The sequence below is a fragment of the Melozone crissalis genome, unplaced genomic scaffold, assembly GCF_028551555.1.
Source record: "Melozone crissalis strain CALT ecotype California unplaced genomic scaffold, PUWL_Pcris_2 ptg000066l_1, whole genome shotgun sequence".
Lineage (NCBI taxonomy): Eukaryota > Metazoa > Chordata > Aves > Passeriformes > Passerellidae > Melozone > Melozone crissalis.
The window spans coordinates 5,694,366-5,719,444 of NW_026535844.1; the positions used below are offsets into that span (position 1 = coordinate 5,694,366).

The 25,079-nt window shown below is 52.0% G+C and overlaps 1 pseudogene; it reads right to left on the reverse strand.

Moving 5' to 3' along the window:
* LOC128945560 (uncharacterized) overlaps positions 1 to 25,079 on the reverse strand; it is a 1,627,138-nt pseudogene that overhangs the window by 1,333,995 nt on the left and 268,064 nt on the right.

Here is a 25,079-nt window from a genome sequence, read left to right on the forward strand (position 1 = left end):
CGGCTCTCTCCAGCTCCCTCCCAGTGGCTCCCAGCACAGCCCAGCGGCTCTGCCAGCGCCCCCAGGGGCTCCCCCGTACCCCAGTGCTGCCTCAGGGGCTGCTCCAGGCTGACGTGCTCCACCTGGCAGCTGTAGCTGAGCCCGCGCCGGGGCGGCGTTTCCAGCATCACCAGCAGCTGGTAGGTCCAGTCCCCGTTGGGGACCACGTCGGTGGCCACCACGTGCTCCGAGAGCTCCTGCTGGCCCTGGAACCACCTCACCTGGATGGCAGCAGGGTAGAAATCCATCACGGAGCAGAGCAGGCGGCCGGGGCCGGGCTGGGAGCTCGAGGGGGCACCAGCGAGATGGACACGCTGGGGGACACTGGGGGAAGGAGAGAGAGAGCGGGGACACACTGGGATCAGCTGGGGGGCACTGGGAGAGAGAGGGGAGGGCTGGGGTGGGCTGGTGAGAGACTGGCATGGACTGGGAATGACAAGGAATTGCCCGGGGAATGTGGTGGGAGGGACTGGTGATGGGCTCGGATGGATTGGGAATGTACTGGGACAGAGTGGGATGGACTGGGAGGGAGTTGAATGGCACTGGGAGAGGTGGGAGGAGATGGAGAGTATTGGGAGAGAGGGTGGAGGTCTGGGAGTGAACTGGGAATAGACTGGGAATAGACTGGGAATTGAGTTGGAGTGGGTGGGCCGAACTGGGAAGGACTGGGAGTAACTGGAAATGGACGGAGAGGAACCGGGGTGGTTTTGAGAGAAATGGGAGGAGATGAGGGGCCCTGGAATTGGAGATTGTGCTGAGGGAATGAACTTGGAATGAACTGGGAATGACCTCAGTAGGACTGGGAGGGACTGAGTAGGTACTGGGAGGGATTGGGAATGGACTGGGAGGGACTGGGAGGGAGTTTCAAAGATTGTGGTGGCACTGGGAGGAACTGGGAATGAAGTGCGCGGCACTGGGAGGCCGAGCCCAGCCCGGGGCAGTCGGCGCTGCGGGTGTGCCTGGCAACAGATGAGTCATCAGAGATTCGTGCTTTGATTGGCTGAGAAGCGTCAGATCCACGCTCGGCTGAGCTGGAGGCGCGGGGAGGCACTGGGAGGAACGGGGATCGACTGGGCGAGCCACAAAGGTCAATGGGTGGGTCAGGGGGTTCCGGAGATGTGTTCAAGGAGCGCTGAGGGCTCTGGGTCGATGTCCAGAGGTTTTGTGGTGTTCCGGGGTCATTGGCAGGGCAGGGCCCGAGGGGAGACGCTCTGCCCCGAGCTCACCTCGGCGCCCCAGGAGGAACGGGGTGGCCACCTCGTAGTTGTTCCGGCAGTACCTGTCCACCTGAGCCCTTTTGTACTCCAGTTTAGCCGAGCCGCTGTTCCAGGACTTAGCCACCTTCTCCCCATAGGGGGTGAACCCTACGTAGTGCCCCACCTCGCTGTCGAACATCGCGAACTGCATCCGGTTGTAGAGGAACCTCTCCACGTACCACATCTTCTCCGTGCCGTTAATGAAGTGACACTCCGATGTTATCTGCTCCTGAAACACCCCTGTGAGTGCAGAACATAGATCGGGGGGTGCCCTCCCAGCACACCCCAGCAGAAACCGCAGAGCTCCGGGGCCCACCCCGGATCCCCACTCCGCACCCTTTGTGCCCCACGGCCGCCATGGGACCCTCCTGCCCGCGCTGCCGCTTCCTCTTTGCCGCCCTTCCCCCATTTCCCCTTCCACATCCTCTCCCCTCCCACATCCAGCCACTCCCAAACCACTTTTGGGGTCCCATTTCCCCATTTTCCCACAAATCCCCCAATCCCCAGCCGCCTCGGGGGGGTCACCCCTCCCCCTTTCCCCCCTTCCCCACCCTCTCCCACTCCTCCCTCTCCTCCCCCCACCCCTCAGCCCCTCCCGCTCTCCCTTTGGGGGGTCCCCTCCTCCTCCCCCTCCATTCCGGGCTCCCCCCTTCGCCCCCTTTTCCCCATTCTCCCCCCCCTCCCAGCGCCTCCCGCCCCCCGCTCACCCGAGAGCTCCGCGCCCGGTGCTGGGGAGGCTCCCAGCACCACCAGTAGGGCCCCAGCTGCCGCCCCTCGCCCCACGGCCGGGGCCGGGCAGGGAGCAGCAGCCCCAAAGCAGCCGCGCTGCGCTGGGAGCGCCAGTCCGGAGCAGGGCGGGCTCGGCAGCGCCGCGCGCTCTCATTCGCTGCCGCCGCTTCCGGGCAGCGATCGGCCACGGGCTCTGCCCGGCAACCGATGAGGCAATCCAACGCCCCGAGCTCTCATTGGCTAAGCCGCCTCCTGCCTGAGCTGCCATTGGCTGAGGCCTTTCCGGGACGCTGCAGCCCCGGGCTGGGGGTTTTTTGGGGAGTGGGAACCTTGGGGCGCTGGGCAGGTGGGGGCGGGGATGGAGAGGCGCGGGCTGTGGTGGACCAGCCAATCAGAGCCGCTCATTTCACAATTAACCCCTCTTTTTGGGTTACTGAGCTCGTTCAGGGTTTTGTGTTCGGATCCCTTGGTCCCGCTGTCCTGGTTTGAAAAGGAAGTGCGTTTTTTGGGATCAAACCAATGTGTGGTTTTATCAAACTAATAGGTCAAACCAATAGGTCCTCAGATTTGAATTTTGGCACCTGGTGTGGCCACTGCGGACATGGATATGCCTCTGAGCACACAGGGGATTAAAAGCAGAGAACTCCGAGGGGAAGCTCTCTTGGTTCAGGTGGGTGAAAGGTTCAGAGCTGCCCTGCCCGGCTGCGGGCTGGGTGTGGGAGGGGAAGCCATGCGGCCGGGTGAGGGGAGCCGGGCCTTGGACAGAGAAGGGAGGTGAAGGCCCCTGCGGGATGGAAGGGTGGTTTAGCAGTGCCAATTGTCTCCTGCAATCTGCCATCAGGGACCTGGCCAGGTGAGTTTTGTTTCCAGGGAAAATGGCCGGCATTGCTGTTCAGGGGCCTGTGTCCCGGAGTGGCCAGCTGGCTGCTGAAATTCCACATTGCACAGGATGCCTCCCAGACTCAAGCTGGCACCAGTGTCCACTTGGGTTGGTTTGACAGTGCCAAGTGGCTCCTGCAATCTGCCATCAGGAACCTCGCCTGATGAGTTTTGTGGGCAAGGAACAATGGTGGCGTTGGTGTTTGGGTGCCTGTGGTGCTGAGTGCCCGGCCATCTGCTGGGGTTCTGAAATCCAGGTCGCCCCTGCCCTGTCCCTCACTTCCCCCACTGCCCACCGGTGACTCCCTGCGGCAGCACGTGGGATCCTGAATGCGGCTCTGGGAGACACACAGACATTGCTGAGGGGCAGAGATGGGGGGGCTGGACAGGTGGAGAGCTGACCCTGAGGGTTGGGGTGCAAAGGACACAGGGTACCAGGGAGGGTTAGGGTACACGTGCCACCCTCATGGTAGGACAGCCCCAGAGCCCTCCCAGCAGCTGCAGGCAGTTACCCCGATTGGAAGGTAGAGATGAGGTTTGGAGGCCACAGAGTTACAGGTAGGAGTTGAACAGCCTTTTAGGGGTTTTATTAGGGGTTTTTTTTCAGGATTTTTAAAGGATATTTTAGAGGGCTTTTTGCAGGAGTTTTTTAGGAATTCTCTGGCAATGTTTAGGAACCTTTAGGGCTTTTTCAGGAGTTTTAAAAGAACATTTTAGGGCATTTTAAGGGCTGTCTTGCTACTAATTGGAATTGTTAGGGGTGTTTTGGGATATTTTGGGGGGTTTTTTAGGACTACTTAAAAGATTTTAGGGCTTTTTGAGGAGTATTGAGGGTATATGGAGAACTTTTTTAGGACTAGGGGATTTCTAGGGTTTTTGGGGGAATTTTTTCAGTCTTTTTTAGGGTCTTATCAGGGCATTTTCAAGATTTTAGGGGTATTCTCAGAGCTCTTTAAAAAATCTCTAAGTAGTCTCAAAAGGTTCTTTGGGGATTTTTAGGGGTGTTTTCAGGGCTTTTTAAAAGTAGGGTATTTTTAGTGTATTCTGAGGCTATTTCTATATTTTTGAGGGGTGTTTAGGACACTTTGAAAACTATGCCTTTTTTAGGGAATTGAGAGGGTTTTTTAGGGTCCTTTCAGGGCATGACAGAGGCTGAGGGGCAGCTTGAGGGGTATGGTGGGGGCTTGAGGGTGGCAGAGGCTGGGAGCTGAGGGAGGAGCAGGGAGAGGGGAGAGTGGGTGACACACAGAGATGCTGAGGGTGGCAGGGGCAGCTGGAGGGTGACACTGACAAGCTGGGGGCTGAGGGGCAAAGGAGAGGGATTAAGGGTGACACACAGGAGCTGAGGGGCAGCTGAGAAGGGCCTTGAGGGGCATAGGGGGGGCTTGAGGGTGACAGACAGAGCCTGAGGGGTTGAGGGAGGGCTTGAGGGGTCAAGGGAGAAGGCTTGAGGGCTGCACAGTGCACTGAAGATCACAGCTACAGGGAACAGCTTAGGAGGCAAGTTAGGGTACAGGTGCACCAGCCCTCAGCCCAGCCCCAAGCTCAGCCTAAGCAGCCCCCCTAACAACAGCACAGCCTTTTCCCCCAACAGCAGCACAACACAGCAACCCTGACAGCGAGACCAGAGCGGAACCCTCCCGGTGGGACAGGACAGCAACCCTCACACCACGACAACGACAGAACTCTCAGAGGACAAGATCCACGGCAAAAAGGCAGGCAAGGCGTCTGAGGGTTAGAGAGGTAGGTGGGGTGTCACAGACATCTTTTCATAAAAATCCTTTCTTTAGGATTTTTCTCGCTTCTGAGAAGCTGTGGCCTCAGCAACAAAGTGTAAACAATGGTTATCTGCTGCTGTGGAATGCAACAGGTGGATCCGTGATTGGTCTCCTGTGGATGTTTGGATTTACTGACCATTCATGGCAGAGCTGCTCTCGCTTTCTGCCGGGACACAGACCTTTGTTATTCATTCTTTTCTATTCTTAGCTTAGCTAGCCTTCTGAGAACTTTTCCTTCTATTCTTTGTAGTAGAGTAATAATGTAATATATATCATAAAATAATAAATCAAGCCTTCTGAACATGAGGTCAACACTCTCGTCTCTCTTTATACCCTGAAGACCCTTGTGACCACTGTGACAATTGGTGAACCCTGAGTGAGTGAGGAGGACAAAACCATCAATTGGTGACTCCTCGTCTGAAGAGCAAATTACTTGGAGAGACCCCCAGAGGAACAATTGCTGCACTGGGTAAACCCCGAATGTGTGGCATTGATGGTTGCTTCACAAGTGACCACAGAAGTGGATTCTAGCCAGGAGCTGAAGAACTGAAGATCCTGATTTGGAGTTCACAGCAAGGCTGACCACAAAGAGAACCTTCTGAAAAGCCTCCAGGAAGATGTTCGGAAAGCACAGCAGCGCGATGGAGCTGGCCAGAGCATGCTGGACTCTTTCAAAAGGTACTGTTGGCTTTTCCCTTCCTGAAAATGCGGCCCTTCGTAGTTTGTGGCTGCTGATGTGGAGGGCTTCCCCCATAGAGGAGGAGGTTCGGTTCTCCCCTTCAGAGGAGAACCTTATTGCCCTCTGTCAAAAATGGGATGAAGAGGACAGACTTTGCCTGTTGGAGACAGATTTCTGTGAGTTTTTCGATGGGCAAAGCTTTTTGGGTTCTTTATGAATGTGCTCTGTGCCCTTGATGCTTTCGCATGGGAGTGCATGGACTCCATTTTCCAATTCGTTTTGGACCGTGGGTTTGGATACCCCCAGATTTATCCAGCATTTAGGATGTTCTTTCCAGTTTTGAACCAGAGAGCAGCTGTTTTTCCCTGGATTGCCAACTGCAACGGGCTCGTCCCATTTCCTCTGACTCCAGCGGGAGAAGATCCTTTGGAGGGGGATGATTTGTTGCTTCCCAGCCCCCCTGCATCCCGGCAGTGGGGGGGGAAGTTTCGCCAGGAGCCGAAGTTTTTTTTACTGCGTCTTCGGAGCGTGCTCAGATGCAGCCATCCCTTCCCCCCCTTCTCTCTCTCCGGGGGGATGGGAGTGGGCTGCACCGCCCCTTACAGCCCTGCAGGCCCCGCCCTGGCCGGCCTCCTGGGCCCTGCCCCGCTCAGAGATGGGGGCAGCACCGGTCTCCGAGTCCCGCCTGCCAGGCCTGCAGGGCCTCCTCCCGGACCCGCCCCGCGGCCGCCTCCCCGGGTGGTCCTGCCCGTGGCTTCACCGGCTTCCACGCCTGCGCCTGAGAGCTCAGAAACACCGCTCCCTGCGGCTGCGTCGCTGTTGGTAGGAGACGCCCTCGGCGACAACAGCGACTCGGCACCGCCCCCCGGCTGTCCTGCTGCGTCCACCAGCGCCCTCTCCGGCCCCGCCGCCTCAAACCGAGCCAGTGCCTGTTCAGGATGATGCTGAAGACGGCGCCGAACCCACGGGACCCTCGGAGCAGCCCGCAGCTGCTCCTGCACCCAGTTTGGCTTCCCCCCCGAGTTTTTCGGGCTGTGCCGGGGCTGTCCCTGCGGGGGAAGCTGGGACAGGGCAAGAGGGCGCCGGCCTCATTTTCCGTGGAGGAGGCATAGCCCGACAGCTGGCTGTGGGTGCAGCCCGTCTGCCTGCGTTCAAAATCAGCGTTCTTGGCGGGTTGGGAGGTGTTTGGTCAGTTGCTTTCCCTTGGGGGGTGCGAATCTCTCTGCTGCCCCTCTCGCGCCCCAGCAGTGAGGGGCAGGTGGGTGCCGAGAGTTCTGCCTTTGGTCCCCAGCCCAGAGGGGGTGGTGCCGTGAGGCAGATGGGAGACACACCCGTTGCATTTGCATTGCAGAGGGCGCAGTGGGAAGCGGTCATGGCTTGTTTGCTGTGGAGAAAAAACATTCCTAGACACGAGATGAGCGTTCTTGGGGCTTCTTCTATTTCCCTGCTGCTGGCATGCCTTGGTGATTCTGGGGAAAAGAAGCGTTTGGTCACCATTCCATTGGCAGTGCGGGGCCAGGCTGTGGGAAGGCAGAGCCCGCCTGCCATGTTGGGCCTGGGCTGTTGGGCTCGGGTCCCTGGGCCAGGGCCACCTCCCGGCCTCCTGATGGGTTTGGTTTTGCTTCTCCCTATCGGTCCTGGCCCGCCTTTCTGTGGGCCAGATCTGGGGTTCCTGATCCCTCCACATGGGCCAGGGACTTTCTTTGGCTGCTCTGCTGCTGCTGCTCTTTTTGATCACAAAAAAAAAAAAAGAAAAAAAAGAGTTGAAATAGCTGGCAGCAGCTCTGAAGCATTGAAGGGCCAAAAATTAGCTTCAGCCCAAAGTTATTCAATAAAGGGCTGTGGCAGGACATGCCAGAAGTTGTCTCAAATTGTTTGAAATTGTTTGATGACTGTCAATGGCTTTTGATAACTATTGATGGACTTTTCTGCAGCAAGCCAGTTTCAGGACCAAAAGGGACTTTAAGAGATGGCAAAGAGGAACATCTTCAGTCCATGGACTTTTTCCTGAAACTCAGCTGTTTGGGCTTGAACTTTCTTTGCATTGGTTTTGCATTTTCTTATACTGTAAAATTGTTTTGGTGATTTGATAGAATTGTATGTTCTACAGGTGAAGAAATTCCCTGTTCATTCCACACCAGCACTTGAGTGAAGTTTTGATTGGCAACAGATAACCACAATAATTTTCTCTGCACAGCAGAGAAAATTACAAACACTTTTTCTTTTTAATTAAACTAAATTTAAAAACTGACAGGTCACAGACCTCTTTTCATTAAAATACTTTTGTTAGGATTTTTCCTACTGAAGCTCAGAAGTTTCAGCAACAAATGTAAACAATGGTTATCTGCTGCTGTGGAATGCAACAGGTGGATCCGTGATTGGTCTCTGGTGGATGTTTGGATTTACTGACCACTCACGGCAGAGCTGTTCTCGCTTTCTGCCGGGACACAGCTCCTTTGTTATTCATTCCTTTTCTATTCTTTGCTTGGCTAGCCTTCTGAGAACTCTCTTTCTATTCTTTTTAGTATAGTCATAATGTAATATATATCATAAAATAATAAATCAAGCCTTCGGAACATGAGGTCAACATTCTTGCCTCTCTCTTCATCCTGCAACCCTTGTGACCACTGTCACACACCATTTCTCCCATACAAGCACTGAGCAAAGAAGCTGGGTTCCCAATGTTAGTTACTGCTATTTCTACATCATCCCGTTCCCCCATTATGGATTGGTATTTCAGGAATCTCTGTGGGGAGAGCCAATGTCCCTCCTTTACTTCCAGCACTGCAGACACTGTGTGGGACACCAGCACTGTCATCTTCTGGCCCAGGGTGAACTTGTGTGCTTCCTGGATGTTCACTGCCACTGCCACAACAGCTCTGGGGCGTCCTGGCCACCCCTTAGCTGCTGCATCCAGCTGCTTAGAGAGGTAGGGTGTCGCAATACGACACGAAATGAACGACACTCACACCCTGAGATGTCCAAGGCAAAAAAGGCACATTTTTTTCTGGACCTCGATATTTATAAAATTCCAAAAGCATCCACGGATTGGAGGATGAAATTGCCCCCTCTCCAAACACACTGGTCAAACCAACAGTCCATCAATTCTCTCCTCCTCCAGAAAGGACTGCAAAACAATCATTATTTACATGAAAAGTGTGTAAGAAACTCCATTACAAAAATGTAAACATCAGAAGGCTTAGAAGAACCTTCAAAGAACAGGGCGACATCTCACCCTTTTTCCATTAAAAAAAAAAAAAGAAAGAAATATGAACAATGTTAAAAGGAAAAATGAACAATGTTCAGTGTCCACTCATGGAGGAATCATCGGAGTGATCACTCACACCATCTGTATCTGAGTCATCACTCAACGATTCATCCACTTGATGACTTTCAGTTTGGTCACGGTTTCCATTTTGCCCGTGTGCTGGATTCTGTCTCTGCAGTCGCAGGTCAGGACGAACACACTTCAAAGGTACCCAGGGTACCCCAGTATCTGTGGATACACAAGCATACCCGCGCCCCAAAGTGATAAGGTCATAGAGACCTTCCCACTGTTTGGTGACTAAATTCCACATCTGAACCTTCGCTTGAGGCTGACGTGTCTCGTCCAGAGCCTGCAACGAAAGGTGATGATTCAAAATGACAAGATTTTTTGAGTTCTGTGGCACAGTAAGATGATTGATGGTGTACAAAGCTTTTGCCAACTGACTGTGTGGGGCTTTACCCTACATTCCCCGTTTTTGTTTCTGAAGAACCCGCTTCAGAGTACCACAAGCATCTTCTACAATAGCCTGACCAGTCAGAGCATGAGGGATACCAAACCTGTGTGACACACCCCACAACTGCAGGAACTGCCACATCCTCTGTGATGCATAAGCAGGACCATTGTCTCCTTTCCACAAATCATACAGAGGAGACAGTTGTGTGTTGGTCAGTCCCAAGTACGGACGTAACCAAGTGATGACACCCACCAATTTCTGGGCATCATTCAGTGTCTTCACCAAATGTACAAATTGCACCTCCTGGTGTCGGATTGTCTATTCCAGAATTTTGACCCCCAAATACTTCCAAGGAGGTTGTTGTTGAACCTTTTCTGGAGCTACCTGCAGCCCATGAGAATACAAAGCATTGAGCAACTGAGGCTTAATCCTCAGCAGCTCGTCCTGGATGCAGCCACTAAAATGTCATCCATATAGTGGTAAAGATGGGCATCAGGAAACTGCTTGTGAACTCCAGACAAGACACAGGCCACATACCATTGGCATATGGCCGGAGAATTTTGCATTCCTTGGCGCAAAACTTTCCATTGATATCGCTGTGTGGGCTCAGCATTGTTAATTGCTGGCACCGTGAAGGCAAATTTTGGTCTGTCATCAGGATGCAAAGGAATTGCAAAAAACAATCCTTCAGATCCGCGATGAGGACCGGCCAGTTTGCGGGAAGCATGGTAGGCGACGGCATGCCCGCCTGCAATGTTCCCATGCTTTCCATCATGGCATTGACCTTTCGGAGGCCTTGTAACAACGTCCATTTCCTGTATTTTATCTTGATGCAGAAGACAGGAGTGTTCCAGGGACTGGTAGAAGTCTCAAGATGACCCTGGTCCAAATGCTCTTGCACCAGATTTCGAAGGTGTCCTAGGGTGACGTTATGATGCTTGTGTCCCCATTCCTGTGTTCTGTTAATGCTGGATATCATGTTCTATGCCTTTAAGACTGGCTCTGAAGAGTGAAAGTTTTGTTTGGGTATTCTTATCAGCCTGGCGGGACACAGAGAGACTGCGGGTCTTGATTTTGCTGCTTTTGCTTTTTGCTTTGCTCTCTCTCTCTGCTCTGGCTTCTGCTTGCTTTTGCTCCTTCTCATTAACTAGTTTAGCTAAACTGTCCAAATTCCTTCCTGGACTGTTTGTCCTCTCCTCTTTTTCGACCATCTCGAACCTGCTCCAGACTGGGACCTGGGAACACCGAGAGTTTGCACCTTGTGACTGCAGCAGCTGCCCCAGGGCCGGGGGGACTGAGAACAGAGCGACCACCCCCGAGAGAGACTCTGAATTTGTCACCTTTTTCAGAGTGGTGTCATCCGGTATTGTTCATTCTGTGTGCTGGGGGTGCTGTGCCTGTTAAATAAACAGGTTCTTCCCACTTCTCTCTGAGGAATCCTTCCCGAACCGGTTGGGGGGAGGGGCCGTGTGGGTTTGCTTTCTAGAGGGGCCCCCTTTGGAGATTCTCTACCAAATTTGCCATAAACCACGACAAAATTTAGTGCCCATCCTGACTGCATTTTGGTTGCTATTACTCTGTATTCGTTTAAATCAGCTAATAGCCATGCTTTTTGAATTCATAATGTCTGTTGGGGTGAAGGTTTGCATGCATTTCTGGTCCCTAGGGTTTTTTGAGATTTTAATACCTCCGTGGTCCCTAGGTTTATTTTCTTATCCAGAAATAGCTTTAGTATTGTCCCTAATATGTAGTTTTTATAGCAGAGGGGCAGCAACCAGAGTAGCTATCCTGCTGGGCTTGGTGATGATGATGTGTAAAAAGTTTATAAACATGCTAGGGTCTGCTCCAGGTATGAATGGTTCATGGCTATGGTTATGCATCCAGTTTGTTGCAGAAGGAGCAGGAGGGAATGAGGTTTTTCAGCCTCTGCTTTCCTTCTTCTCCTATGAATCTGTTGCATCACCAGTGAAGGATGTTCAGTTTCCCCTCAATGTTAAAGAAACCATCTTTCTGGTATTCAATCTGGTAACCTTCGTCTATAAAGCCTGCTGCTTCTCTAGGATGAGGGCTGAGATTTCTAGACGGGCTGATGAGACCCCTGACTCAGGAGTAGACCCCGGTGTGGAAAATCCTAAGTGGTGTGGGAAATGGGAAGATATGGGCCAAATCCTGAAGGAATTCTCTGACCCTATAGTCTGGGATTTTCCCCATGAGCAAATTCACAACCCAGCTGAGGTGGGGAAATATCTGAAAGAGAAGCACCAGGATGAGCCTAAGGAGAGGAAGGTCATTGCAGTCAGCTGGGCCCTGGCTTGTGCTCATCGCTCACTGCTAGATCCTGTCAGGCAGCAGACAGAGGCATGGGGGCAGGGAGATAAATCAGCAACTATCCCAGTGACTCAGGCTGCAGCCAACAGCCCAGGCTCGAAGCCAGCAGCCAAACCAGATAGAGAGCCTAAGCCAGCAGCTAAACCAGAAAATAAGCCTCAACCAATGGCTGTTGCTACCAGCACTAGAAGTGGGAAATGCACGGACGAGACCAATCAACCAGTGGATGATGATGATGATGATGATGATGATGAAGGAGAAGGAACCTCAATGCCTCCTGACATAAAATCAAGAGTCAAAGCAGCAGGTGCAAGATCAGATGCAAATATTGAGTCTTATTCCCTGAAGGACCTTCGTGGCCTAAGGAAGGACACTTGAAGGTCTGATGAATCCATAATTAGTTGGCTGGTCCGTCTCTGGGATGCTGCAGGCGAGGCTACAATTCTGGATGGCACTGAAGCCAGGCATTTGGGATCCCTGTCACAGGATCCTGTCATAGACCAAAGAATGATGAGGGGGGCTAACTCTCACAGCCTCTGGGTCCTAAGAAGTGTAGCACAAAATACCTGTGTGCAGACGATCTCTATATGCAGCAAACCCAGTGGAAAACCATAGAACAAGGGATCCAATGCCTCAGAGAAATGGCAGTGGCAGAGATTATCTTCTCAGATGATGTAACAACTAGGAACCCAGACTTAGTACCATGCACATCTGTGATGTGGCAAAAACTCATACGACTTGGGCCACATGAATATGCTTCTGCCTTAGCCATCATGAAGAGGGATGAGAGGGGTGAGACTGTGCTTGACATGGCAAGGAAGCTGCGAGCATATGCAGATGCTGTACATGGCCCGACACATGCCAGAATCGCAGCGGTAGAAACACGTCTGCAGAACTTAGAGGATAAGATAGAGGAGAATCATAAGAAGCTTAGAGAGGAGATTAAAGAAGACCTTCTCCAAATTTCAGCAGTACAGATCCGAGGTTCTGGTATCCAAGGCAGACGTTTCCCAGATGGTGAGAGAAGATACACCCCACGAGCTGAGCTGTGGTTTTACCTATGTGATTGTGGGGAAAACATGAGAAGGTGGGATAGGAAACCTACTGCTGTTCTGGCTCGACAGGTGCGTGAACTGAAGGAAGCCACCAGAAGGAAAGCAGCTCCAGTTGCCCATAGCCGAATGGCCAGGTATGATGATGATGACATATCTGATCCCATTGAAGGAACATCCAAAACATATGCCCAGGATAACCAGAAGGATAACCAAGCTTAGAGGGGCCCTGCCTCCAGCCAGGTAGAGGCCAGGGAAAATCGTGTTTTTTGGTCTGTGTGGATTCGTTGGCCTGGCACATCGGAACCACAAGAGTACAAAGCTTTGGTCGATACTGGTGCGCAATGCACATTAATCCCATCAAGGCATGTGGGGACAGAGTCTGTTTCTATTGCTGGTGTGACAGCGGGATCACAGGATTTCACTTTGGTGGAAGCTGATGCGAGCCTAACGGGAAATGAGTGGAAGAAGCATCCTAATGTGACTGGCCCAGAGGCCCCATGTATTTTGGGCATAGAATACCTTCGAAGTGGGTACTTCAAAGACTCAAAAGGACTCAGATGGGCATTTGGAATAGCTGCTGTAGAGACAGAGGGCATCCAGCAATTGAACACCTTGCCTGGGTTGTCTGAGAATCCATCTGCAGTAGGATGCCTGACGAAAGAAGAGCAACGAGTGCCAATTGCCACTTCCATAGTGCATCGACGACAGTATAGAACCACTCGAGATGCTGTGATCCCCATCCATAAGATGATCCGAGAGCTGGAGAGCCAAGGGGTGGTCAGCAAGACCCACTCACCCTTCAACAGCCCCATTTGGCCTGTGCGAAAATCTGAAGGAGAATGGAGATTGACTGTGGACTATCGTGCATTGAATGAAGTGACTCCACCACTGAGTGCTGCCATGCCAGACATATTAGAGCTCCAGTATGAGCTTGAGTCCAAGGTAGCAAAGTGCTTTGCCACTATAGACATTGCCAATGCATTTTTCTCCATTCCCCTGGCAGCAGAATGCAGGCCTCAGTTTGCTTTCACATGGAGGGGAGTGCAGTACACCTGGAACCGACTGCCCCAGGGGTGGAAGCACAGTCCCTCCATCTGCCATGGACTGATCCACGCTGCACTAGATAGGGGTGAGGCTCCCGAATATCTGCAGTATATTGATGACATCATTGTGTGAGGGGAACACAGCTGCGGAAGTGTTTGAGAAAGGGAAGGAAATCATCCAAATCCTCCTGGGAGCTGGTTTTGCCATTAAAAAGTCAAGGTAAAGGGACCAGCTTGTGAGATTCAGTTCCTGGCAGTGAAGTGGCAAGATGGACTGTAGTAAACCCCATACATTTAGCAAAAGCACCATGGAGAATCTAACAAAAGGAATGCTGGCACAGCAGCAAGGAAGCTTCCTGACTCCATGGACATCTGCCCTATAAACTGTCTCTATAACCATGTGAGACAATGCCATGGTAGCCTTTACCTATCGGTCATTTTATGGTCCCCCTAATCCCTTGCCATTGGTCAAGTTTGGATACTTGCCAAGCCTATAAAAGTAGCATGCTGTACCCTACTAGCTCAGAAGAAGAAGAGCCAAGACCCTTCACGGACCCCCAAATAAAGCCTTCACTGTGGAACAGCTTTTGCCTTCTCCTTCTCCTCTCTCTGTCTGCTGCTGCCTCAAGCCCGGGGCTCCACTACCCAGCAAGCAAAGAGCTGAGGTCCTAAGAGCTGCTAATCACTATAGAGCTGAATATCACCAGGCTTGCTAGAAAGGTAGCCCCGCGGCATTGGCCTGAGCTGGCTTCGGGATCTGGTCCCTCCTTAGGGACTGAGATCCTGAGCACCAAGGCTCTGCTTCATGATAAGGCTGATCAGAGGCCTTATTAATGGACGGCATCAGATTCCTACAGACGTAATCAACAAGATCACAGCAATGTCTCCACCCACCAATAAGAAAGAAACACAAGCTTTCCTAGGGGCCATAGGCTTTTGGAGAATGCACATTCCTGAGTACAGTCAGATCGTGAGCCCTCTTTACCTGGTCACCTGCAAGAAGAACGAGTTCCACTGGGGCCCTGAGCAGCAACAAGCCTTTGCCCAGATCAAGCAGGAGATTGCTCATGCAGTTGCCCTTGGCCCAGTCAGGACGGGACCAGAGGTGAAGAACGTGCTCTACTCTGCAGCCGGGAACCATGGCTTGTCCTGGAGCCTTTGGCAGAAGGTGCCTGGGGAGACTCGAGGCCGACCACTGGGATTTTGGAGTCGAAGCTACAGAGGGTGAGAAGCCAACTACACTCCCACAGAGAAGGAAATCTTGGCTGCCTATGAAGGAGTCCAGGCTGCCTCAGAGGTGATTGGCACGGAAGCACAACTCCTCCTGGCACCCCGACTACCGGTGCTGGGGTGGATGTTCAAAGGAAAGGTTCCCACCCCCCCACCACACCACTGACGCTACATGGAGTAAACGGATTTCTCCTATCCCACAGTGCGCCCGTATTGGAAACCTGAATCGCCCTGGGATTTTGGAGATAATTACAAACTGGCTGGAAGGTGAGAACTTTGGTCTTAGTGATGAAGAGCAACAAGAACCAGTGACATGGGCTGAAGAGGCTCCTCCCTATAACCAACTGCCCCCAGAGGAAACGCGCTACGCTCTTTTCACTGACGGTTCCTGTCGCATCGCAGGGATGAACCAGAAGTGGAAAGCAGCCGTATGGAGCCCCAGACGACAGGTGGCAGAGGCCGCTGAAGGAGAAGGTGGATCAAGTCAACTTAGAGAACTCAAAGCTGTTCAGCTGGCCCTGGACATTGCTAAGGGAGAGAAATGGCCAAAGCTCTACCTCTACACTGATTCATGGATGGTAGCAAATGCTCTGTGAGGATGGCTGGAGAGATGGAAAAAGGCCAACTGGCAGCATAGGTGTCACGGTTTGATGCTGGCACAATGCCAGTGTCCCCATGAAAATATATGCTCCCTGGTGTCTGCTGTGAGATGTGACCAGGAATAAGCAAAGCAGGCCCCCACTTAGAAATAAAGAAAAGAAACCTTTATTAACTAAACTACAACTCTAAGTAACAAGAAACACACAGGGAAAATGAAAACTTTCCAAAAACATTTCCTCCCCCTCCCACCAAATTTCCAATACACCTATCCCACAAATCACCAACTCTCGGTCCATCACCACCCTTTAGGTAATGAATTCTCAGTTCATCAAGGGGAGAGGAGTCCTTCTTGTGCCATAGGCTTCCCCAGGAAACATCGTTGAAACCTCGTGTGTTTCCATGTCACTCGTGGCACCGCCTGGAGAACATGTGCAAATGTGTCCTCTTCCTTCCACGTCCAGTGCTCTCACCACTGCACATGGACCAGAGCTGCTTCTAGGGTTGTCCTTTTAAGGATGCTTTGTCCCGTTCCAAAAAGGGCACAGTCTCACCTTTGGGACACCTATCCCCCCCAAATTTCACTCCCTGGGGCTGAGGGGTACCAACACTGAACCCTCTTGGCTCTGAGCCATTGCCTCCCCCTGGATGCAGTCTCTGTGTCACAGGAAACATGGTTCTGTCCATGGCCATACAGGAAAGTCCAGCTAAGGCCACTCCATCATCTCTTCCCACCTAAGATTCTTCTCTACTCTCCCGACATCTTTCACTTGCCCAGACCTTCATACTTGCACATTTCCTTCCTCCATTTCATCTCTTATCTCTCTTCTAGGAAAGGTTAATGTTCTGCAAAGTTTTCATTGTCCGAAAAAGGGTTAAAAGCTCGGGCTCTGCCCACCCAAAGCTCCCACAGCTGCGGGACCCCGACCCCTTCTTGCTGCATCCCCCCCGCCCTTCTCTGCCAGCCGGGCTGTGCTGCCAGCACAGGATATCAAATTTCACGGTGGCACAGGCGCTCTGTCTCTCTGTTTCCTGGGGGGGAGCTGTGGCTGCCCGATGCCTCTCGGGGCTCTTCCACCCTTCCATCCTCGGGCCAGGCCTACCTCACCCAGCCCCAAACCAGCCAGGAGCTGGGCAGGGGAGGCCCGACCTGCTTCCCTCGCTGGAACCCAAGAGAGCTTCCCCCGGGAGTGCTCTGCTTTTTAACCCCTGAGTTCTCAGAGGCGTATCCAATGTCCCCAGTGGCCAAACCAGGTGCCAGTATTCAAATGTGAGCACCTACTGGCCTGACCACTACATATCCCAGAAAACTAACTTCCTCTCAAACCACGACATCTATATATCTCAGTCCAGTTTATCCCAGTCTGCAGGAACCCAGTCCATTTGATCCAAATCCAGATTTGATCCCAGTCCATATTTAATCCCTGTCCATAGCTTATCCTAGTCCATATTTGATCCCAGTCCATAAAATCTGTCATATTTGATCCAGGCCATATTTGATCCCAGTCCAAAGTTGATCCCTGTACTGATTTGATCCCAGTCCAGTTTATCCCAGTCCATAGTTGATTTTAGTCCATATTTGATCCCAGTCCATTTTTTATCCCAATTCATATTTGATCTCAGCCCATATTTGATCCCAGTCTATATAACCTCAGTCCAGTTTATCCTACATTGTAGGATTCCAATCAATAATTGATCCCAGTCCATATTTGACCCCAGTCCATATTTGATCCCAGTCCCTGTTTGATCCCACTCCATATTTGATCCCAACCCCTATTTGATCCTAGCCCATGTTTGATCCCAGTCCGTATTGCCCTGCACACATTCCAAAAGTCTGGAATTCCAGCTCCCATTCAGGAAAATATGTTCCTGCCCTTGAAGGGCAATGGAGCAAAATCCTACAGAGAAATTCCCTGCCAGCCTTCAGGACTTCAGCTCCTGGGACTGGGAATTGAAATACTAATTGGGAAATAAAATAATAAATAATCAGGGGAGGGTCTGTGGGGACCCTAGAGGGGTCATCTAAATCAGGGCAGGGGTCAATTAAATTGGGGGAAGGGGAATTAAAACAGGGAAAGGGTAAATTAAATCAGGGGAGGGGTCAATTCAGGGGAGGGGTCAATTAAATCAGAGGAGGAGTCAATTTAATCAGGGGAGGGTCTTTGGTGGTCACTGGGGCAATAAATCAGGGGAGGGTATTGGGTGGTCCCTGAGGCAATTAAATATAGGGAGGGTCTCTGGTGGTGCCTGGGTCAATTAAATCAGGGCAGGGTCTCTGGTGGTCCCAGGGTCCAGGGAGACACTGAGAGAGAAACGGAGCAGGCAAAGAGAGGCGGGAGAGAAAAGGGGACACCAAGACAATGAGCTGAGAAGGCGGCACTCTGCAAACAGAACTGCAACAGATTGAACATGAACGGGAGAGAAATCAGTAAGTCTCAGAGTTTTATTTGCTGTCAAATACATCCCACACACCCAGCCCCACACAATCTCCATCCCACCACTCTAATTGAGACCCCACGACTCTAAATCACCTCCCAACCTCATCTCAGCCTGATGGCTGCGGAATTGAGTGAGTTTAGCGTGGGACTGAGTTTTTGAGGTGGGTTTGAGCTCTTTTTGGGGTAAGATTGAGCTGTTTTCACTGGGATTTCAGTGGTTTTGAGGTGACAGATCCATTTCTCTTGGCATTTGCAGTGCAAAGAGATGGAGAATAGAAAAAAATTAAGGTGAAATTAAAAGTAGAAGCAGCCAGGTGTGTTCCCAACATGGATCACAGGGAATGTGAGTGACCAGGGCTGTGCCCAAAGTGCCTCCTCCAGTGGGGGATGGAGCTGGAGCAGCGTACGAAGCTCTGCCCGCACTCGGGGCACTCGCAGGGCTTCCCTTACCGGTGCCTCCGTTGGTGTTGGGTCAAGTTAGAGCTGCTGGAGAAGCTCTTCCCACACTGGGGACACTCGTAGGGCCTCTCCCCAGTGTGGATGCGCCGGTGAGTGACGAGGGTGCAGTTGTACTTGAATCCCTTCCCGCAGTCGGGGCAGCGGAAGGGCCTCTCCGCTGTGTGAGTCCGATAGTGCTGGAGGAGAACAGAGCTGGTCTGAAACCTCTTCCTGCATTTATCACACTCGTAGGGCCTCTCCCCAGAGTGGATGAGCTGGTGCTTGACAAGGGTGGAGTTGTGCTTGAATCCCTTCCCACAGTCGGGGCACTGGAAGGGCCTCTCCTCTCTGTGAATCCGATAGTGCTGGAGGAGATTGGAGCTGCTCTGAAACCTCTTCCCACACTTGGAACACTAATAGGGCCTCTCCCCAGTGTGGATCCTCTGGTGCTTCATCAGGCTGGAGCTCACGCTGAAGCTCTTCCCACACTCCCCACACTCGTAGGGCTTCTCTCCAGTGTGGATCCTCTGGTGCCTGATCAGGTCGGAGTTCCACCTGAAGCTCTTCCCACACTCCCCACACATGTGGGGCTTCTCCCCATCATGGAGCTGCTCATGGAGCACCAGCTCCGAGCTCTGGCTCCATCTCCGGCCGCCTTCCCGGCCCAGGCTGGCTCTTTCCCCCTCAGATCCCCGCCGGCTGCGTTTGCAGCCCCTCCTCGTGCGGCATCTCCGGGGCTTTTCCTCCCCGTTGGCTTCCTGCGCCGTGGAGCCGCTCAAAACGGCCTCTTCCACCAGGTTCTGCTGCGGGCATTTGTCCTCCCTGCCCTCCATGCTCAGCTCCTGCTCTGGGGGAGGAAGGACAAGGACAGGATGGGATTTGCCTCTGTGCCACAGGCAAGGGCAAGGAGATCCCCCCGGGGCTGAGCTGCAGCCAGGGCCGTGCTGGGCTGGGAGATGGAGCAGCACAGAGGGGAAAGGGGCACTGACTTCCTCCTCACCTGCCTCAATGTCCCAGGGCATCTTCCTCTTCCTTGCAGCCTCCCAGGCCTTGGCAATGGGAAATCCTGGTTTGGGGAAAACAAGGGATGAGCACATTTGTAGGAGCGTCAGGGGGTAGGACGGTTGGGACAGATGGACACGAGAGATCTCTGCAGCCAGGTCGTGGAACTTGCGGTTTATTGCAAAGGGCCTGGGTGCAGGGCCCTGCTGGGAGCTGCCAGGCACAGCACGGGGCAGACCTGAGAGAAGAGAGGGGTAGAGAGGATGAGAGGGTAAGAGAGTAAGACAGGCAAGAGCATAACACAGTAACGTTCCCATAACAACACAATAAATTTTCTTCTCTGTTGAATATTCTATTTCTCACCAACCAATCTAGTACAAGATACAAATCCTACAGAATTTCCATACAGCCTGTAAGAATCATTACATCACCATGTTACATTTTACATTTACCCTAGAAACTCCTCTTTGGACCCCTTCTGCTGAGCTAGTGGGGTCTGTTCTGACCCTTGGATCTGTTTGCAAGCAGAGGGAATTGTTTCATCAAAAAGGGATTGCCTTCAATTGGGCCACACCATTGTTTTCCAGTTGTTCACTAAGAGGTATCTCAGAGCTTGCTTTCATTTCAGTCTTCCTTACACTTTCTATATTCTCTATATTCTTCTCTTTTCCCAGACAATCATATTTATAAGGCTTTCCTGTTTCACCTTCCCCAACACACATTGAGTTTGAAGGTCCCTTTTGCCCGACTCCATCTCTACAAGTCACTGGCCACCGTATCACCGTATCTCCCAAACACCACGATTCAGCCCTGAAAAAGCCTCCCAGGAGTTCCCAGTCCCTGGTCCCTCCCCTTTGCTGTTCAGGGGTTCCCCCCTGTCCCACCTGCTGGGAGTCATGCTTGGATTGGGGGTCCCCCTTCTCCTCAGTGCCCGCCCTGCCCAGGCTGCTGGCAGTCCCAGAAATGCCAAAAGCTCCCCCCACTTCGCTCTCCCCATTTCGGGATCCAGGGGCTGTTTGGGCTCCCGGGCTCCCTTCTCCCCTCATTCTCTGCTCTGGGCTGCAGCGGCTCCAAGGAGTCCCCCCGCCCCTCTCCAGGCTCTTGAGGCTCCCGCCAATGGCGCCGCTCCCCCCTCTCTGGGCTCCCCACTTTGGGCTCCTGGGGGACACAGGGCTCTGCTCCTCCAGGCTGCCTCTGCTGGCAGCCGCCACCGCCACCCCCGATGTCCCCCCAAGGGGCCTTTTCCGCTCAGCCTTGGACTTCTTCATTCTCCAAACATCCCCAAAAACCCCAACCCAGGGACCCCCCCCCGGTATATCTGAGCCCAGCTCCCCCTCCCCGCTCACCAGCACGATGGGGGGATGGTGATCCCACAGGTGGGGGCTGCGAATTCAGGCAGGGATCGAAGGTGTGGTTCCCTCAGCTCAGCCTTGATCCGCCTTTGTCCCTCCCCTTCCTCTTCCTCCCACTCCTCCCCTTCCACCCCCCATCCTCCTCCCCCTCTGTCTTATCCCCACCTCCTTTTCCTCTTCCATCCCTCCCCTTCCATCCCATCTCCTACTCCTCCCTAACCTCACCTCCTTCTCCTCCTTCCATAGCTGCTCTCTGCCTTCATCCCTCCTCTTCCATCCCTCCCCCTTCTCCTCCTCCCTAACCCCACCTCCTCCTCCCCCTTTGTAATGAGTTAATGTCTTAGTTTGTTCATCAAGTTGCTAAAGACTATGAAAAGGGGAAAAGCCAATAATAGAAAAACTGCAATGAAAGATGTAACAAGCTAGTATGTTGCAAGATGAATATAACGGGCTAATATACTGCAAAATAAATGTCATAAGGCTTAAACTGCAAAATGTTAGAAGCTAATATGTTGAAAGGCTAAATAAGCAATGTGAAACTATACATAGCTATGTGCCTATTGTTAGCCGAGGAGTAAGGGGTGAGGCCGTTGACATGGGTAGTGGGCCTGCTATGATTGATAGCACAATATTTGCTTATCTGCTCAGTAAGCTTAAAGTGCCAGGAACCAGACCAACCATACCAACTAAGGAAAGGTTGACCGTGGGGCAAGAAGTGAAAGACTACCAGCCTTCATCCTCGGACCACCGGGAGGCAGACTACGACCGCCTAGCAACAGGAGGAGAATGCACAGAGTACTACCCTGAAAGACACGCCAACCCAGAAGCAGGACTGTATATAAACCCCACGAAATACCAGAAGCGGGCGGCAGTTGGCGGAGCAGAGACTCCCCTGTTGCCCAGCACTGATTTGCTTTTTGCCTTGTTTGCTGTAATCAATAAAAATTCTTAATCTGATTATACTCACTCGGCAGATTGTCCACTCCAATTTATAACACCCTTCATCCCTGCCCTTCCCTCCCTCCCCCTCCTCCCCCAACAGCAGCCACACCCTCGGTGCCCCGTTCCCGCAGCCCTCGCAGCCCGCGGCAGGAGCGGGGATGGAGCCGGGACAGGTCGGGATGGGCAGCGCGGGGCTCTCGGCTGCTCCAGCCGCTGCGGGCGGGGGGAACCCGGCCCGGGCCAAAGGAGAGACAAACTGGGGGCTGCACATCCAAACTGGGCATTGCTGGGGACCCTGCCTGGGCACTGCCAGCCCTTGGGACTCCTCTCAGCACATCCGCCAGGGGGGAACGCACACAGGGGGATCCCAGCAGTGGCAGCACTGCCAGGGACTGGGCTGGACTGGGATCGTACTGGGAGTGACTGGGAGTGCACTGGGCTTGTACTGACATCATACTGGGATCATACTGGGAGTGACTGGGACTGTACTGGGCTTGTACAGATATCATACTGGGATCATACTGGGACTGTACTGGCTTTGTACTGACACCATACTGGGATCGTACTGGGATCGTGATGGGACTGTACTGGGTTTGTATTGACATTATTCTGGGATCATATTGCCATGCCAGGGCAGACTGTGATCGCACTGATGGACACTGGGATCATACTGGGAGTGAGCAGGAGCCTGCAGGAGGCAACCGAGACCATGTTAGGGGCAAATCGGATATACTGGGAGTGACTGGGAATATGCTGAGGATTACTGGGAGCAGCTGTGAGTAACTGGGATCATGGTGGGAGAAACTGGGAAGAACAGGGAGTGACTGGGTGCATGCTGGCGGCGATTGGAAACTGCTGGGCTTGTACTGGGATGAAGTGGGATCATACTGGTGGTGACTGGGATCATACTGGCAGTGAGTGCCACAGCTCTGAGGCTGACTGGGAGTGCTTGGGAGCAAATGGGATCATACTGGAAGGAACAGGAAAGATTGTAGAGGGAACTGGGGTACCCTGGGAGGTACTGGGAGTGACTGGAAGGAAAGTGAAGGTGAAAGAGAGCAACTGGAACCATGCAGAGCAAAACTGGTACATTCTGGCAGAGACTGGGAGCACACTGGGCTCAGATTTGGATCATACTGGGAGGGACTGGACTAATACTGGGAGGAACTGAGTGTCACAGTGAGCACTCCCTGCACAACATCCCCCATACTGGGCCTGACTGGGAGCAACTGGGAGCAAATGGCATCATACTGGGACTCACTGAGTTGATTGAGGAAGCAACTGGAACCATGCTGGCGGCAGCTGGGACCATAGTGGGAGAGACTGGAAGTTAGTGGGATTATCCTTGTGAAAAATGCATATTTTGTGATTGGGTTATCCCAAATATTAAAATGAATATTATATGTCTTGTGTTAGAAAGTACTGCTGTATTAATTCTGTTAATTAGTGAGTTGAATATGGTTTTAGGTTATTAAAAAATGTTAAAATAGAAACTATGCTTAGTAAGAGGCTTTTTTTAAAGAAAGGACTTGCAGCGAGATAACAGCCACAGGATACCTAAATCTTTCAGAGAAAAAGAATTTATTGCCCTCTTATCAGAAGAAATGAACTTCTTCCAACCTCAAAGCTGCTGTTAGGATTCAGAGGCAGAAGCTGGCACTGACCAGACAGAATCCTGTGTTTGAATGGAATTTATGCATCATGTATGAAGTGTATGAATATGCAACAGGCTATTGTTTTTAATGGTTAATCCTGTGTTAACAGGTGTCCTTTTTCAGGCTTTTGCTGCCCAGAAAAAGGTACCCGGACATCCGTAACTCTTGGTATTTATTGTCTCATATTGTCCTAATTCGATTTCTCCAAACTGTGATTACTCTAATTGTATTACTATTTTTCATACCCATTTTATTAATATTATGGTTTTAAAATTTTAAAAGCAAGTGATTGGCGTTTTTCACAATTTGGTAGCAGAGGATGGTTACTAACACCTCACTGCCGGTGCTTTAGGAGAGTCAGAGTGGGGAAGGCGCGCCCTGCCCCGTTGGCAGCCTCGCTCTGTCTCCCCTGGGGTGACCGACAGACGCAGGTTATGGTGGAAAAAAGGAGACAATAAAACAAAGAGAAGGGAAAAGGCTCCCTACCTGTGGTAATTGGCCCCCTAAGAATAGTAATGTGCATGAAGAATCTGGGAAGGAAAAGGGATTGCTAAGTATTTCTCAGGGGGGCAGGTACAGGGGGATGAATGTGGGTGAATGAGAGGAGGGCTGGTTGTCCCAGACAAGTGAGTGCTGGAGTCTCCCACGCTGCGTTTCCGACTTTCTGCGGTAAGTGGCCAGGAGAGAGACGAAGTGAATGTTAACAGGAGTGAGAGAATCCCCCGGGGTAACTGGGACTGGGTCCCAGAGAGGGGCTGGACCCCTCGGAGGAAGGGAGCAGAGGAGTGTCCGAGCCCAATCCACTGGGAAACGGGACAAAAGGGAACCCTAAAAATTCTGCTGGTTTGAGGGAAAAGAGAGCCCAAGAGCATCCAGAATTAAAACCTGCTGGGTTGAGGAATTAACATTCCAAGAGCATTCAGGGTTGTGCAAAATTCTGCCGGATAGAGGATATGCTCAAGAGCATCTGGGGTTGGGCAGCAGAGCTGGGTTGAGGGATATCCAAGTGCACGGGGACTGGCCAGAAACACCTAAACTTGTAATAGGTGATGTGAAAGTGTATGGTAGAGATAACTAAAGCTATTAATGTATAAAATATTGTAAAATCCACACTAAGTCTCTTGACCATCCTGGCAGGGAGCAGTGTCTTATTCATATACATCTAGTTCCTGGACTTGGTTGAGATAAACATCGGGGTTTTTTATGAAAGAATAGAAGCTTCCAGGGCGATAATCGCTGGCTTCCCCGGGTCACCAGGTCCAGCCAAGAGTGATTATTGCCTCGACGATTACATCTACCACAATGATCCAGAGCCCCACCCTGATGCATGTGAATGCTGACTTCCCTGGAGTCTACTGACAACATCAGACACCTGGACTGAGTCTTTGTCCACCTCTGCACAGGCAAAGACACGGTTATGCATGGGAAGAGACACAAAGAACATTCAGTCATCTCTGCCTCGAGCAGAATAAACTGTAAAAGAACTCGCTGCGTCAGGCAGCATTTGTGAACAGGGGGAGACTCTGACATTCAGAGGTCAGATCCGTGTTCACCCAGCACCGAACCCGGGCTCGATGCTGACCCTTGGCTGTGGTGGTTTTGACAACCGAACTTCTGTCGCACAGACAAATTAATAAATCTTTGCTAAATTTTGTTATAAATTTGGCTCTCGATTTGATCATTCATAACAAAAGGTACCTTATTGTTGTCTTGTTGTGTGTGAGAGTGAGTCACACACAAAATCAGCCTCAGCTTCCCGGGCGGGTGGGAAGGGGGGGCTGTGGAAAGAGGAGTGTGTGACCCACAAATAAGCCATTGTTCTCCTGGGTGTGTGGGGGCTGTGGCATAAGGTACAGGTGACCTGCAAAGGGGCCATTGTCCCCAGGGCGTGTGAGGGGGCCGTGGCTAAAGAGTGTG